The sequence below is a fragment of the Elephantulus edwardii genome, unplaced genomic scaffold (assembly GCF_000299155.1).
Source record: "Elephantulus edwardii isolate Elephantulus edwardi_28Jun2011 unplaced genomic scaffold, EleEdw1.0 scaffold00123, whole genome shotgun sequence".
NCBI classification, from domain to species: Eukaryota; Metazoa; Chordata; class Mammalia; order Macroscelidea; family Macroscelididae; genus Elephantulus; species Elephantulus edwardii.
Genome location: NW_006399873.1, coordinates 2,132,663 through 2,138,448, shown reverse-complemented (window position 1 = coordinate 2,138,448; position 5,786 = coordinate 2,132,663).

Below are 5,786 nucleotides of genomic sequence, written 5' to 3'. Positions count from 1 at the left end.
TATTGGTGAAATTAATGATGGTGAACTTTCATCTCACATATTTTGCGTATCTTGATAGGAGAGGCTATTACTCTGAAAGAGATAGTATGCTTGGGAAGGTGGAGGGTCAGAGAAAGAAAGGAAAATTCTCAGCAAGATGAACTGATACAATGTAATGTTTGATTGAAATTTGATTTTTCTACCCCTTATGCTAGCCCGCTGTGATCTCCCCCTACCTTAACTATGGAAACCTGGTCTTGCAAATCATCCACAGCTGTGAGACTTGGGGTGGGGGGAGAGAGAGAGAGAGATTGCTTCCCACACTTTGTAGCAAGACTTGATGGAGACTGGAGCAAGTTCCTGGTGAGAGTGACACTCTGGTAAGAAAGAGACCCTGTGATGATGGTGAAGATACTGTGGCATTGCTGTGGAAAAACTCTAGAAGTATGCAACCAGAGGAACCCTAATACAAAGGCCAAAGTTTAAGGTTTTACTATTCTTGCCAGCAAAGATGGATGGAAGGAAAAGCTGATTGCTAAACTGAAACTAGAGCATGAACTATTTGAGGAGTTGTGCTTTGGGTCTTTTAGGCCACTATTCTCTACATTCTCTATTTCCCTAGCAAACCCCATGCTCAGAGTCAGCAATAAAAAAAAAAAAAAAAAAAAAGAGTCTCTTGCTGTTGGTGTGTCTCTAGAAGAACCATCAGGGTAAGCTACAGGCTCTTTATCTTCTTTCTGCTCTGGGGCGATGAGAAGCTGTACTATTCTCATTCCCGCTGAATCTTTCAGAGGGCTGTTCATGGCCCTGTTCTTCCATGTCTTTTTTTCTTTCTCTGGGCACTTGATGTCAGGAGTGGGGTTCGTTGTTTCAGACACACAGAAACAAAGGGGTTTTTTTGTTTGTTTGTTTTTTGTTTATTTTTTTAATGGTGGCTTTGAAAAGATGTACAGTTGAAATAGTTATTGATTACATCTACAAAGTGGAGGAGACATCCCAAAAGGACACTTTTGTTTCTACTAAGATAGAAGGAGAGTTGAGAAGTTTTATGGCCTAAGACAAAAAAGATCGAGAATGAAGTAGAAACTGTTATTCTTGAAATATTTGTTTTAAGTTTTTAGCTTTTTAAAATTTATGAATATTATTGAGGGTATTTTTGTTGTTCATATTTTAATATTAAGATTTAGTCAAAAATAAAGTTTTTTTTTATTTAAACTATGCTGGCTTTTTTCTTATTGAGAGATACAGTGTATAGACTGTGGAAAGCATGTTTTATTTTATGAATATAGCATTGTTAATGAATCCTGGATGTCATAATGATGAGACGCACTGTAATTTAGTAGGAAAGAGTAAGCCCATTAAATATTAATTGGAAATTCAAAAGGGGAAAATTTGTCATAAAAAAAAGCTTATATGAAATAGTTGAATTTGGTATAGGGTGTGGAGCCTAGCCTAAGAAACATTAAGCCCACTCAGTACTCTCAGGAGAATTAAATTTGAAAGAAGACAGTAGAAAAAGAGAGAATTTGCTAATAAACTGAAGCAAGGTAAAGCTGATGCTCTTCAGAGTCCCCTCTCCAGGACTTTGAATTTAAAGGAAGCGTCGAGTATGCTTAATTTGTAGTGACCACCTGAGTCTACTCAGTAAGTGGAAATGAAAGTTATAAGGTAATGAAGAGGCAGGTTGAGGTTGTACTTATTCTTACAACACTGTCCATCCATAAAGACTGAATAAATGAAGGAGGGTTCCTGGTTTGTGGAGAAGCGAATCCTAGGAATCCTGCTGTATTGACTTGGCCCCTGTAGAGCTGAGGCTGAGTGATGGAATAAGCTAGTCTAAAATACAGGAAGAAGTGTGGACACCTGAGTTTGGGGGTGAGAGTCATTTGGACCTTGTCAAGGATAGCTGGGATCGTGTTTACCAGAACTCTATCAGATGAAGACGTTAAATTCTGTGAGCTAGTGTTAATTGATGTAACCTGATGGTTTGCTCTGGACTTAACCTTTGTTTATGGAAGTAAATGTTGTAAGTTTTAACTATAACAGAAAATTCTTCAGAAAAATAAAAAGGCATGCTTGTTTCCTCAGAGTACTATTTAACTAAGACTGGGCAAATTAAAAGTTAGCTATCTAAAATGGAGGAATTAGGATTTAAAGAATAAAGCAACTGGCTTACATACTTCCATAACTATATAAGCTAGTTAAGAGAAAGTTGATCCTTCAGAAATGAGAAATAATGGTTAAAAGCCAGGGGGCTGGGCTGGGACATTATCTTAACAGTTGACTTTGCCAGCCATTACACTAGCCCTCTCTGGTCTCCATCTACCTTAACTGCAGACACATTATCTTGCAAAGCAGCAACAGCTGTGAGAGGAGAGAGAGAGGGAGAGAGAGATTTTTGTCACACTTGAGGGAGACTGGAGCAAGATCTTAATGAATGCAAGACTCTGGTGAGAGTGAGACCCCACTGATGATGACAGAAAGACTGTAGCATTTCTTTGGAGAAACTCTGGAAAAGTGTAACCAGAGGAACCCTGATATAAAGATCACAGTTAAGGGATTTAGTATTTGTGCCAAATTGTGGAAGAAAAAGCTGACTGCTGAACTAAAACAAGAGCCTCGACTAGTTGAGGAATTTTGTGTTTGGACTGCTGTACTACAATTTTTAGCTCCAGAGTTTCATTGAGTGGTAATTGTTTTCCTCCCCCGCTCTTGAACTTACTTCCTTAATAAACTCCATTCTCAGTACCACAGTCTGTGAGTCAACCATGAATAAATGAACTTCTTGCTGCTGGTGTGGCTGCAGAGGCAATGTGGGGCTGGGCTATGGGCTCTTTATCTGCTTTCTGCTCTGAGGTAGTGAGGGACTGTGTTATTTTCACTCCCTCTGGCCCTTTCAGAGAGATGCTTACTGCCTTGTAAGCTCCCATGTCCCATTTTCTGCTCTCTATACATACATTGATGCATAAATGGGCTTAAGTGTGTCACAGGTACAAGATAGAACGGGGTATAGATATATAGTTATAGGCTCACTACGAGGCTACCTTCTAGTTAGCAGATGAATGAATACTTGTTTCATTATCAGTACTCCTTAATGTTTTTATAATGATTTTTTAAAATACTGATTGCATATGGTCCAACCTAGTATAAAAATTTGAATTGCATCCCATTTTTAATTATAAAGTTAAAATTTCTGCTTGTTTTCTAATGACCGTTAAACACCATACAAACAGTATGCAGTCACTTAACTGAATAAATATAAGATATAGTAATGAATTTTCAATATTTAGTGAAAATTGATAGCATGGATATAATATTAGGTAGAGTACAAGCAGTACACAATCAATCACTTATAAGTAAACCATTATTAAGACATATTAATAAATTCAATGTTGTTGTTATGTGCTATTGAGTCTCCTGTGACTCACAGAAAACCTATGTACATTAGCTCAGAACCCTGTCCTATCCTGAGCCAATTTCATCTGCTTTGACAGACTTAATCCCATTTCCTCAGTCACTGACTCAGTCTATCTCATCCTGGGTCTTCCTCTCCTACACTGTCTCTCAACTTCCAAGCATGATATCCTTCTCCAAGGACTAGACCTTTCTGGCCATGTCTCCAAAATATGTGTGAAAGAGTCTCAAAATCCTTGCCTCTAGGGAGCAGCTAGGTTTAACACTCTCAAGGTCAGAATGATTTGTTCTCATAGTCCACAGTATGTTCAGCAATCTTCTCCAGCACCACAACACAAATGCTTTGATCCTTCTATCATCCCTGTTATTTTCCAGCTCTTGGATAAATAACAAGTAATTTCAAAGACCATGGCCTGGATCAGGTGCACTTTAGTCTCCACACTGACATCTTTGCTCTTCAGTACTTTAGAGAGGTCCCTGACCACATACTTTATCCGTGCAATTCCTAGTTGCTGATGCCAAGAGTGTGAACTGTGGAGCCAAGCAAGATAAAGTTATTTACAGTCTCAATCTCTTCTCCAACTCTCCTAAAGCTGCTAATTGGCCCCCTGGTGAAAATCTTTGTTTACTTGATGTTGAGCTTCAATTCATATTGAAAACAACACTTGACCTTCTGAAGCAAACACCTCACATCCTTTTCAGTTTTAGCAAGCAAGGTTGTATCATCTACATAATACAGGTTGTTGATGAGACATCTGCGGATCCTGATGTCACATTTCTGCTCAAAAAGTCCAGCCTCTCAAATGATCTGTTCTGAATAGAAATTGAAAAGGTCTGATCCTGAACCATGCAGTGTTTCCCTGCTGTTTTGACTGATGCTTCCTTATCCACGTGTAGTTTTCACATGTGCACAATTAAGTGTGCTGGGATCCCCATTCTTCTCCATGTTAGCCACAATTTATTGTGTTCCACACAGTCAAATGCCTTTACATAGTCAAAGAAACATAGATAGACTTTGGTACTCTCTGCTTTTAGCCAAAATCGATCTAATGTTGGTTATGGTGTCCTTTGTGTCACGACATCTTTTAAACCCAGTCTGTACATCTGGCCATTCTCCTCTGATGTACTGTTCCAGTCTTCTTTTCTGTATACTCTTCAGCAGGATCATACTTGCATGTAGAATTAGTCATATTGTTTGATAATTTCCAAACTCTGTTGGGTCACCTTTTCTTTTTTTTAAATGGGAACTAATATAGCTCTCTTCCTCTCAGATGACCAGGTACTTGTCCTCCGTATTTCTTTGCATAATCTGGTGAGTGCATCCAGGGCAGCATCTGTTTGCTAAAATGTGTCAGTTGGTATTCCATCAATTCCTGGGATCTTATTTTTTGCCAGTTCCTTCAGAACAACTTGAACTTCGTCTATCATCATTGGCTCTTGCTCATGTTTCATTAAATTCTTCTTCTGTGTCTTCAAATTCTTTATGATATCGTGGATCTGTATACTCATTCCATTTTCTTTTCATGATTCTTGGCTCCTTCAACATTCTTTCTACCTTCAGCATCTTTACATATCATAACTCGAGGCTTGAATTTGTTCTTCAGTTCCTTCAGTTTAAGAAATGCTAAGCAAGTTCTTCCCTTTTGATTTTTTGACTCAAGCTCCTTGCTCATTTTATTATAATTCTTTGCTTTGTCTTCACATGCTATCTTCTAAAATCTTCTGTTGAGCTCCTTAACTTCTTGACTTTTTTCCCTTTACTTTTGACTTCTCAGTGTTGTAGTACAATATTCAGAGTCTCTTCTGACAAGTATCTTGGTGTTTCTCCTCTGGGTTTGTTTTTTTTTTAATTTCAATGAATGTTTACAAAGATTTTGGATTTCCATTCATTTGTTATTGCACTTTTCTCCCCGCCTACCCCACCCCAACCCCCAGTTAGCTCTCCTTGAAAAGCAAAAGAAAAACTCCTTCATTGGTATACAATCCCCCCGCACCTCTGTCTTTTCAATGACCTTTTGCATTCTTCTTCAATGATACTATTTTATTTTTATTTTGTACAATGATTTCTTTATTGCACATACCTTTATAAATTATACTAGTTTATTTAGAAAATTTGAATATATCATTTTCCAGAACAGATTCTTCCAATTTCCCTCACCTCCCCACCATCAACCTGTATAACTCCATGATTAATCGTTGCCTCCTTGTGCATATCTTCATCCTTCTGCCTTCACCATCTCCTATCCCTCTTGGATCTTTATACTCATTCTACAATAATGGTTTTTTACTATATTTATCCTTGTGGTACTGAATTAATTCACTCAGCTTAATGATTTCAAGTCTCTCTCCCAAGTTAGGCAAAAATTTATAAAATCATTGCTCTTTTATGCTGC